The 12,001-nt window shown below is 40.1% G+C and overlaps 1 protein-coding gene across 1 annotated transcript in view; it reads right to left on the reverse strand.

Moving 5' to 3' along the window:
* cacng7a (calcium channel, voltage-dependent, gamma subunit 7a) overlaps nucleotides 1–11,461 on the reverse strand; it is a 43,330-nt gene extending 31,869 nt beyond the window's left edge. Inside the window, exon 1 of the mRNA XM_044335987.1 lies at nucleotides 11,417–11,461. The gene's annotated coding sequence lies outside the window, so the exon portion shown is untranslated. The remainder of the gene's footprint in view (nucleotides 1–11,416) is intronic.
* Between the last annotated feature and the right edge of the window lie 540 nt (nucleotides 11,462–12,001).

Here is a 12,001-nt window from a genome sequence, read left to right on the forward strand (position 1 = left end):
AAATGTATGATTAAAAGTAGCACATCACATGAATTACACTCAAAAGTCAAAAGCTAACACTGTGGTGCTGCTACTCTGCTAAGCTAGTTAGCTTTAGCAGGAGTTTAGAAGTTTAGCTACAATTAGAGTTTTGAGGGTTATTTTTTCCATCATGACTGGATTTAGTTTCTGCCAAAACTGAATTATAAAGATTTATTTTCATTAAAATGGATATTTTTTCCATTACAGACAAAAGCGAGAAAAAGAAAAGTAAATGTAGTTTTACTTTTAGCAAAGGCTAAGGCTAAGGCTAGCAGTGATTAACTCACCACAATGAAAATTTCACATGCTGTTTTATGGATATTATACATTTTTATGTCTAATTACAATCTTGTGTTTTTTATGCATTAAAACAGATGTTGAAACAGTCACAAGTCTTAACTCAACTTTAGCTAAATATGCGATTTCTGCATTTTGGTGTTACAATTCTATGTGGCTTATTTAATATGTAACAACAGATGTTTTTAATGTGTTAAAACAAATGACAAAAAGTCAGAAAGTCTTCAACTCAAATTTAAATGCGGTTTCTACATTTTGGTTTTGGTAGGCAGCACAAAAATGATAAATTCATTACTGACAATTAATTTCTATTTTTGTACCTGCTGTGTAAGACATACAGTATACAAACTGCAAAATATGCTAAAATAAAATTCTCAACATGATTTATTTTTCTTGTATAAATAAACAGTTATTACTAGTTAGTTTTGGTCATCTTAATGCTTTGAACATTATTTTTTTTTCATGAGCTGTGAACTGTGGCTTTAAAATTACAGAGTCGGACGCCTGAAGAAAATGTGGGTTTGGAGGACAAGAACTGTTGTAATGGGTCAGTGAGTATTTTAGAGACACACACACATACACAAACATGCACTAAAACACAAACGCACACACACACACAAAATTGAACCAGGCCTGTATTTGCTGAGATAGCTGACAACAAATGGGCAGGGATGAGGTTCTCTTTGTAGTTTAAGCAGAGAATATAACCACAATTCCCAGGTCGCAACAGCCGCTAACTAACTCTGTGTGTGTGCTGGGAGAATCCACGTGCAGAGGCAATGTAATGAATTACAGATGAATGGAGCAGCGTGCTTAGGAACAAACAATCAGAGGTAATGATGTGGGGAAAGAAGGGAAGGTGTGGAAGAAGGAAAGCAGAGGAGGAGATGAAGGTGAATGCTTGTGAGAGAGGATGTAGGGAGAATAAAAAGGAGGAGGATGGGGGGGGGGGGGGGGGGGGAGGAAAAGTAGGATTTGGGCAGAAAGGATCATAAAAGGAGGGAAGGAAAAAGGCGAAAATAGGACAGATAGCAGATTGGAAGTGAGGGTCAGAAGCAGGGAAGAAAGTAGGAGTGAGGGAGGAATTAAGGGAAGAAAGAAGAAAGCGAGAGAAGGAGAACAGAGGAGGTGGAGGAGGAGGAGGAGGAGGTAGGGAAGGAAGGAGGGGAGAAGGGGAAAATGGAGAGAGAAGGATTAGAAGAAGGAAGAAAAGTGTGGAAGGGTCATGATTAAGAACTGTTATCTCCTCTAATTTTAGAAATTAGAGGAGATAATCGTTTCAGCGCTGACAGACATTAGGGTGGTACATTTTTATTGTAGATTTAAATGAAAATCAAATTTGTTTTTTTCATTATTAATTGTGATTACAAGATTATATAATTAGATTATATAATTCAGAAAGAAACTGGAACTTTTGCTACCTGTCTAGATCATAGTTTCATAAATCCTCCTCTGTTTACATGCCTTTCTTGTGGTAGAGCGGAGGCATTTAATTGACTGCAGCTGCTGTCTCTTTTTTTTTTTTTTTTGCCATATTTAATTTCTTTGTTATTTTGGTTCATTTCCGTGAAGTCTCTGTTTTGTTCATATTCAAAAAAATCAGTGTAAAACATATGAATGAAAGAACATTTTCAGGAGAGTCCAGCAGTGAGCAGCAGGTCGGGGAGCTGTCCACTGCTGTGGTGCTGAAATCGTCACTACACCCGGCTGCCCTGATTCTCCTCTCCCCTGGCGAAACATGCTGCCTCTTTTCCATTCTGTCTCTCTTTATCTCTACTAGGGCCAGGCACGTCCTTCTCTTTAGTTTGTCTGATTGGGTCATTTTTGTATTTTGACACACAAGGCCAGGCGTCGGTCAACTGATCACTATTTGGGATCTTAAAAGTGTATCTGCTTTGAAAATGTCTTGCCCCAACATTTCCTTGACCCAGTTTCTGTAGGTTGTAAGTTGTTAAAACTGTCCTCCCTAGAAAAAAGACATCACTGGTCAATTAATAAGTGCTTACAGTCATTGAAAAGGATTTCTATTGGTAAATAATCACTGTTTTTTCTAATACGTATGATATTATATCACCACAAAATGTCCTGAAGGCAATTTTTTCCTCTAGGAGGGAACCTTCAGAGAGGACAAAGTTCAAAGGTCAGGGTCAGCTGCAGTGCTTATCTTTCTTGCTCAAGGGCACTTGAGCAGGGCGGATGCTCACTGTTACTGATTTAATTTTTTTTACTTATCTTTATTCTTCCTGCTGGCTGTCATCTTGTTGTATGTCAGCATCTTCACATTTGTCTGTCCTTGCTGACTATAAAATGTTAAACTGAACTTTACATAATCACAGACCTGAAGCATTAATATGCAGCCTGCTGCACCCCGTCAGCACCCATAGTGAATTTCACACAGAGGAAGTAAAAATAAACATTACCAAGCAACCCAGTCTCATGGCAGTTTGAGAAATAGTCACAATATTTAATCTGTAGATTTGTGTACATGGACACGTATTTTTCTTTTTTTTGTGACCCTCAGCATGACTTTCAAAACAATGTTTTTCAGTATTTTTCATGCCTGCACCACATTTTTTTTTTCTCTCAGGTGGAGCTCGGGAGCAAAGAGGCTGTATTGTTTTTTCTCATTTGTTATTCATTTTTTAAATTATAACTGCAACATTACTCAACATGTAATCACGAGATTTTATAATTGTTTTTATATCAAGTCCATCGTCTCACAACCGGAACTAGAAATGATCATCCATGTGTTCATATCATCCTGTTTGGACTATTGTAATTCCATTTTCACTTGTCTCAGCAAAGCATCTGTGAACCGGCTACAAACGGTCCAAAATGCGGCTGCAAGACTGCTAACCAGGTCCAGCAGGATGACTCACATCACTCCTATTTTAAGATCTTTGCACTGGTTGTCCATTCGTTTTAGGATTCATTTTAAGGTTCTTACTATTACATATAGAGCCCTGCATGGACAGGCTCCAGAGTACATCATGGAACTTATCCATCTTTATGTCACCAGTAGGTCACTCAGGTCTTCCAACCAGGACCTACTGGCTGTCCCTCGCTCACGACTGAAAACCAAAGGTGATCGTGCCTTTGCATTTGTGGCTCCAACCCTATGTATATACCCTGTACATATACGGTCAGCAGTCTGGTGAAGCAGCAGCAGTAGAAGCTTTTAAAAAACTATTGAAGACCCATCTTTTTAAATTGGCTTTTGTGTCTTCTTGAGTTGTTTGTTTGTGAATTTCATTTCTGTGAAAGGTGCTATACTAAATAAACTTATTATTATTATTATTATTATTTTAACTTCATCAGTACAGTCAATGGTCTGCGTCAGTCCAGTGGACGGACAGGAGGACCTGCTGACTTGCTCTGTGCAGAACTCCATTCAAAGATGTTTTAATAATGCTGTCCTTTTCTGAAAGCGGACTGCTCACATAAAACATGATAAAACCTGACAGTTTAACTAACAGACCGACTGAATGTGACAGTTTAACAGCTTTAGCAGCTTTATTTCCAGCCTGTCTGCCATGATTGCATCAGCTGGTTTTTGTTCCTTTTTCTTAGAAAGGATCCCTGATTAACTTTCACACAGCTCCGTAGATACCGATTTGATTAACTTGCGAGCTGTTCAATGTATTTTTCTCAGTAACATTGGTTATGGCAGGTGCTAACAGGTTAAGCTAACAGTGTGTAAGTGGTGTTGCATTAGTATCAGTCCTGATGGAGGAGCTTTGTGGTTCCCATCCAGAGTGTGACGTCAGAGGGAAATGGCCACCATGTGAAGAGGGTATATTGTGTTGTGGGTCGATTTGGTGCATTCAACTCCTGTTTTAGTTTTTAAACATCTGAAATAAACCAACATCTTTACTTTCTTTTACTTTTTTTTAACATAGATCATTTAGATGCGTGGTGCGGGCATGAAAGATACTTCCAGTTGAAAACATCAGTTGGAAAGTTGTGCTAAAAGTGTCACGAAAAAAATGGAAAAATTCGTGTCCATATACACGAATCTATAGATTAAATTTCGTGACTATTTCCCAAACTGCGGTGAGACTGGGTTGTGCCCAGGGCTCCACACAATATTCCTTGGCACAATTTAAGCTTATATTTGGCTTCATTATTAATTCTTTATTCTGTTCAATTTTATTGGAGGCTTAAAAGCCTCCTCAATGAAGTCTAACTTAATGAATGAGTGTGCGTTGCTAATTAAGGCATTAAAGCAGGATTGTCAGTGTAGGAGTGATAATAAGTTCCCTTAATCAGGAGCTTTGTACATATGAATTAAATTCCGGAAATAGGCCATTTACTTAATAAAGAGCCCATTGTGCTTTACAGTTTGAGAGATGGTATTTATCTTCTATCAACAAGCCTTTTAATTGGTGATTATTGAGCTGTTCTGTTTGTGCTCGTAATTGTGCTTTTCAATTTATGAATAAAGTCTAAATGTAACACTGTCTGAGGCAGAAAAACAATACCAAGGTGAAAATCTTGAATCAAAAATAAAATGGGAAGATGATTTAGTCATATCTGAATCAGAATCTGAGTTGTAGTAGTTCTGTCAGTCGTACTTGATCAAATGACACCCACAGTCCTGATGAAGCAAATTAGCTGAGCTTTTGAGTGTTAAAGCCTTTATAAATACCATCTAAAGATATTTGATCTTTGATTGTTGGTTATTTATTCATTAACATTTAATGTTATGGAGAAACACTTGAAACACGTTTTCAGGGGCTTTGAATTTCATTTTGGTGACAAATTCTGCTAAAATGGTTGATCAAATTAAGTTGAAGGCAAATTCTGTTTGCTATGAAAAAGGTTAAGTAATCACCACTTTTATATGCACGATATCAAGGCAACATTATGACTAACAACGGAGCTCCAAAGCAAGGTTGTAGCTACTAATGAAGACACAGAGGTCATGTTTTTGGTAATATTTCTGTGAATTTTGTGACAGGAAGAGGAGAAAATGTGACTATTTTTGGAAAATACCTTGTTTAAATTAAAAAGAGATTTAATAATCCAGTCCAGAATTACATAGCTGGTAATTCAGAGAAACTTTTAGAACAATATTTAGACCATAAAATTACAAAAAATGTAACTGAATGTTTAATTGAGTTTTTTCTAAATACTTTTTTACAGCATTTTTTGATAGTTGAAACTGTCATGGGTGTGCAAGGTTGTGCTCAGTGAATTTGGACTCATGACCTCAGTATATTTTCAAATCCTGGCTACCCTGCTGCAAATTCAAGGAGAATCAGTCAAAAAAAGAGAGAAAGGGGTATTTGGGGAATATTTACCAAATGCAAGTATTTGCTAAAAGTGACATCAAAATGAATCTCAGTTTAAGCACATCCTCTATGACTTTTAGGAAACTTATAACAACATACACCCCAGGGGGACTGCAGTCTTGGCTCCCAAAATTAAGAGGCGGCGAATAAATAAAAGGAGGAATCAGATGAAACAAAGATGAAAGACTCTGCAGCACCGATAGGTCAATACGGAGCAGGGCAAAGCAACTGCTGAGCACCACGAAACTACATGTCCCATGGTGCCGGGCTGGGCTCCACAGATGGCGTTTCCAGGTTAGCTTGCTATCGTTTGGGGGGGGGGGGGGGGGGGGGGGGGGGTTGTTTTCTGTTGAGAAGGCAATATGTCCCTCTGTCAGCAATGAGGGACTAGTGCCAACTGGCAGGAGGAGAGATGGATATTTAAAGATGGGATGAATAGGAAAGACGATGGAAAGAGGAGAGGAGTCATGAAGAAGGAGGGAACAAGGAAGAGTAGACGGTCACACACAGCGCTTTGGGATGAAACAACTCCAAATTCATTTAAATAAAAGTCATTCAATAAAAGACACTAAGAAAAGAAGGAAAGACTGGATGGGGGAAGAAGGGAAGGACAGTAACCGGCCTGGAGGACAAGGAATGCATCTGAAGTAAAAAGGTAGACATGGGTCGAAGAGATTAAGGAAGGAAATAAAGATAAAATAAAATTGGGAAATTAATTGAATACTGAGGTCAGTTAAATTTGGAAGGAAGAAAAAAAGCGAAGAAGTAGAAAGATGGAGAGAAGGAAGAGTGAAAGAGGAAGCGAGTGCTCTTCGAGAAGAAGCTTTTGCTTCTAAAATGCCGAAAAAACAACTTGTTTTTTTTAAAAATAGCATCAAAATTCTCCAGACGAGACATTTCTAGGAATGACGCTGAACCACGTTCAAGTCTCTGAGAGCCGCGAGAAGACTCTCATTTCTCAAAGCAGTACTTGAGACGATGAAAGCTTTGGGAAACAAACCCTCGTTCTGTAGTCTGTGGAACGACTGCTGGACTGATAAAGATAATTAGCTTATGCGGCGGGTAAGAAAACACACACACACACACAGGCACACGCTGGAGAAAAGGAGAGAGGGGCCTGTGAGAGACAGTCTGTTAATATGCTGAGGAGAGGTAGATAAAGAGAAAGGGAGAGATACTGTATGCGGAGATACAGGAAGAAAAAAAGGGGAAGGGGGCTTACAAGGAAAGACCTTGGCCCAGAAACTGAGAGAAGTCCTTATACACACATACTGTACTGTACACACACATACACACATTCACCAGATCTGGCAGGCAGGTGATGGTGTGACACATCCTATATGCCTGTTCATGTGCAAAGCAGCATTCAGAAAGACAAACCCTCCACCATTCAGTCACACAAGTTCTGTGTTTCACCTTCACTCAGTTTCAATGTCGTATAATTTGAGTTTGAGGTCACGTTTGGCTTTTTAGCAGCCTGAGGGGGAATCAACCTTAACTGCATTGTACAAATACTGAAATATATCACTGCTGCTGGGTGAAAACTAAGCTAGCATCTCCAAAATGACTGTATGTCAGGAAGAGCAGATTTGTTTTTTGCTTGATGAATACCATTGCCATTTTTCCATTTAAGTCTTGATTCTCAGTCTGAGCCAATAAGGTGATCGTGGCCTCAACTATTGCTTGCATCTAACAAATGGTAAATCTAATAGGCTTTAGTGGGACTAATTCCAACGACTCCTCCAATATAAATGGCAAAAGAGTTTGTCACTGGTTTCCAAAAGGACCCATGTGAACATTTTATGATCATGCATCCTTCTTAGCATGACAGCATTTATCGTCGCCTTTGCAAAACCCTTGCAAAAAAAAAACATGCCGCCATCAAGTCAAAAGCTACCTCTATTCCCCCATCATCAGTTCATTCGCATATGCCCACAAACGGCCGTCCGTTCTGTAGCCTTTGTTGCTACAGAATGGGCTGTTCACGTTGTCTGCTCACATGTTTTGGATCAGATTTGTGCTTGAACATGAACGGATGTATTGGAGATGTGGAAAAAGAAGTAAAATACAACTACTACTGTGTGTTTAGCCTGCAGAACTGGCGGAAGTCTGTTGAGGGCCAACTTCTAGGAGTTAACCAATCAGAACAGAGTGGGCTTATCGGGAGGCGGGCCTTAAAGAGACAGGAGCTAAAACGGCCTGTTTGAGACAGAGGCTGAACTGAGGGGCTGCATGATGGGCCAGTATAAGAGGAGTTTTTTGAACTGTAAATCATGCAAAGATATCCCAGTAGAGCCCCAGAATACACATATAGATATGGAAATGTGCATAACATGTCTTCTTTAAGGTTAAGGAAAGATCATAGTCATGGTTAAAAGAAACAAATGTTGACTTAGAGGATGCGAACAGCAGTCTATATAACACTACTTCTGCCTTCAGTCATTATACGCTCCGCCACAAGAGGTCACTTGTCAGAAAAAATACAAAAATACAAAAGGTTCTCCATGGAGATGAACAGAGCTTAATAAATCAGCCATTTCTGCATTGCTGTATAGCTCTAGAAGTCCCTACTGTGGTCCATAACACCGTTAATAAACCACAAATTATGAGCTATGTTTTTGTTTTTTTTCATCTGTCAGCAGGTGACATTGACAGTTGAGTCACAGCTCTTCATTTTGAGACATGAAAGCACATCAAACATGTTTGTTTCTGTTTTGAAAAGTCACATTTGACAGTGATATAATTTGAACGTGAAGGCTTTCCTCACCTAAGTCTCATTTTTAACATTAAAGGATGTTAAAAATGAGGCTCTCAATAATCAGAAATATGAGATCTAACAGATTTTTTAGTGGCAAGTCAGGATTGAGGTGAAAGTTTGGATTTTAATATGTTTCAGGCTTGGGTCAAGTTCAAACTAGTCGTAGCCGGATTTAAGACTAGTTTGTAATTGATTTTTTTAATGAGGTGTGCTAAATATCTGCTTGATCTTGGTAAGGTCTGGTTATATGAGATTCAAAACAGAATCCTTACTCATTCACGTACAGTTATAGGCCCAATTTATTTTAAACTTTTTTAATATAGTTTAATCAGCTTGAGAGTCATAGTTTGACACAACCACAAACTGAACTTGTAGCCTTTTCCTGTATTGGAAATTACTGTAAAACAAAATCTGAAATAAGGTATTAACATGACAGCAGTGACATGTTATCTCTCTGGTGGATAAATAAATCCAAAGCACTTTGCAGTCCCTTGAGTAACCCCAGTGGGAAATGAAGCACTGACCCTGCCATAGTCAGTGACTCATACCATCAATCAACCATTTAAACAACTGAAGTTAGCATGTGATTCATTTCCCTTCACTTCAGAGAGCAGCATGCCATCAGACAATGCTGATACTTCACTACCAGCGTCCAGATCTGTAAACATCTCCGCAGTGAACTAAATGGTTATTATGTCTGACCTTCTAAAGCACTGGAAGAGGCAGTTAATCAATTCAGCACTTATATTAAATTATGAGATACAAGAGGATCTCATAATTTACTGTAATTCAGAACTAATATCGTAAGCATGTGTTTTAAATGCAAACCCTCCCTCAAACTGACTCGTCTAATTCTACTGAAGTGAATTGTTTCCAACAGTTCCTAAAATGCTTTAATGCACAGAACAACTTGATCTTGTGACATCAAGTCAAGTAAAAGTCAAAGTTGGTCTCTTTGGTTCTTCGTCTCAGGTTGATTTCTTCCTGTTGGACGGCTGAAAGACTCTGATGGACTGATCATGATCAGATGGGCTGAGCCCTTTTCTACCAGACATAATTCTGCAGTTAAGAGTAAACAGGTATTCATTTTGGTCACCATGGTATTTACAAAACTTTCACCTCCCAACAGTGTGACATATTCAGCTGTGGTTGGTCGCTACCACCAGTTCAGTTCTGCTTATTCCAAACAAACTCATGTTGCTGCTGCCAAAAACATAAAACGCATGACAGAAACTAACTATTGAATGCAAGTAGTTGTCAACCAAGGCCACACAAATAAGGTCTTCCTCTCTGATGGGGATTTGATTTTAAAAAGAAAGTCAACAGATCTTAACACAAGACAAGACACAAAACAAGTCTAGAGAATCCTCAATGAAGACAAAAATCAATACAGTCATTGTGCAGTAGAGTATTTTTCCCAAAAGGTGGGTGTTTGTGCTGCATTCATGTCTCATGGAATTCACAGTATTTAACAGTCTTTGACTTCTAAAGACAATCAATCACCGTATTTAATGCATATCTGGTAAATGCACACTACTTTTTGTCTTTCTCGTAACCAACTCTGCCCTTCATTGAACCCTAACTCAGGGCAACTAGTAAAACACTCAAGCGATCACCATGTTAAACGTCTGATGGTTTGAATGCTTGCATGTTGCAAATTTTTCCATCACCGCCCTCCATCTCACATGACATGAACGCAGCGTTAGAACAGCAAGTATAAAAGCTTTCTCATACTAGCTAAAGACAAAATCACTCCTTTTTGATCGAAATCTGTGAGACATATTTCTACAGACGTGTCCATATGCTGTCTACTATGCTGTATAGGGGTTATATTACAGTGGAGAAAATTGTTCCATCATTATATGTTGCTCTGTTTTTCCTGTCAGGACGACTTCACCGCAGATCTCCTCTGTCTTTTAACAGAGTAATATACTGTACAAGTACTTCACTTTAATTACCAGAATGCAGACTGGAAATAGCAGAAAATTAAATGAACACACACACACACACACACACAAGAAGCTTTCCTTAGTCTCTAACTCCTGTCTGCTCTTCATCTCTTTTCCTCCGCTACAACACACACACATTATGCATATGTATGTAAGTAGAGAGAGAGAGAGAGAGAAGAGGGAGAGAGGGAGAGATGGACCCAATAAGAAGTGCTGCAGTCTGCTGGAACAGTATCACAGGATGGGTTCCCCAAGAAGGAGCCAAGAGTTTTTAGAGCACACGCACACACATGGACACACACACACACACACATGTGCACATAGTCTCACACATGTTCGCCTCACTCCTGGTCTCTCCTCCCTATTCTCATCCCTCTCCCGCCCTGACACACACACACACACACACACACACACACACACACACACTAACACATACAGTGACACAATCACCACAATCACATCATCCTCACACAGTTTGCCTCACCCCCACACCCCCCCTCTCTCTCTCTCCTCCACGCGAAGCCGCTTTATTGTGCTTTTTCTTCCTCCAGACTGTATTCAGACTGATTGTACAGTGTTACAGCGCGCTCCTTCCAAATGCGCCACACTAATCACTGTACAGTACATTCCTCCGCTAACAGGCGACCAAACAGCCGTGCAGACACACTCATCAGCGGCTGTCAACAAAACAGCGCACATCTCCTCTCTCTCGACTTGAGGCAACCCTCTCTTATACAACACCCCTGTCTTTTTTTTTTTTTTTTTTTTTTTAAGAGGATGAGGGAAGCTGAAATTTGTATGTTAACACACACACACTGCACAGTCACATGCATGAGCATCATCTCTCAGCTCTACAGCCGAAAACAGAAGTCCTGACGTGCGCAACCGAAGAAGCGGCTCAATGAGCCAAAAGAGTGCGAGTGGCTTTTTTTTTTAAAAAAAAAAAACACAGATGTGAGATGGTGAGGAAGAGGAGGAGGGGGGGAGGTTAGAGTGAGGTGAGGTGAAATGATGAGTTATAATTGGGTGGTGGAAGGGAAGGGTTTGGTAAGAGCTCGGCGCAGTTGAAAAAATAAGGCAGCAGGAGCTTTACTCACCCTGCAGAGCGGAGAGCTGGTCGGACGGTGCAGCCGACGAGAGATCCGTGCGCACTGGGAAGCCTGGGCACCAAATTTGCAGTTTTCCCCTTATCGCTCTCTCTCTCTCTTCCTCTCTCTCTCTCTCGCTCTCTCCGCACTCTCTCTCCCCTTCTCTCTCTTACTCGTGTGTGACCGTATCTCCCCTGTTCTCCTCTCTTTGCTCCCCCACTCCCCCCTCCTTCTCCTTCTTTACTTCACTCTGCTCTTTCAGCACTGCGGAGAATCGGTTGAATGGGCTTCACTGTAGTTTGGGTATAGGGAGGTGGGACTGGTGTGTGTGTGTGTGTGTGTGTGTGTGTGTGTGTGAAAGAGAGGAGGGGAGGGGGTTTTTACAGTGATGAAGGCTAAAGGGAGAAGAAGACACACACGCGCGCGCGCACACACACACGCGCACGCCTTAAGGACAGCATGGTATAAGAGCGTGCAGGCTATGAATTGAGGACTCATCGTGCACGCTGACGGTATGACTGATTCATACATACAGCAACAATTAGCATCGTGTAACTCATTAATGAACAAATCAGCCAAACATGGATCTGTAGT

This window comes from Thunnus albacares, chromosome 19 (genome assembly GCF_914725855.1).
Source record: "Thunnus albacares chromosome 19, fThuAlb1.1, whole genome shotgun sequence".
NCBI classification, from domain to species: Eukaryota; Metazoa; Chordata; class Actinopteri; order Scombriformes; family Scombridae; genus Thunnus; species Thunnus albacares.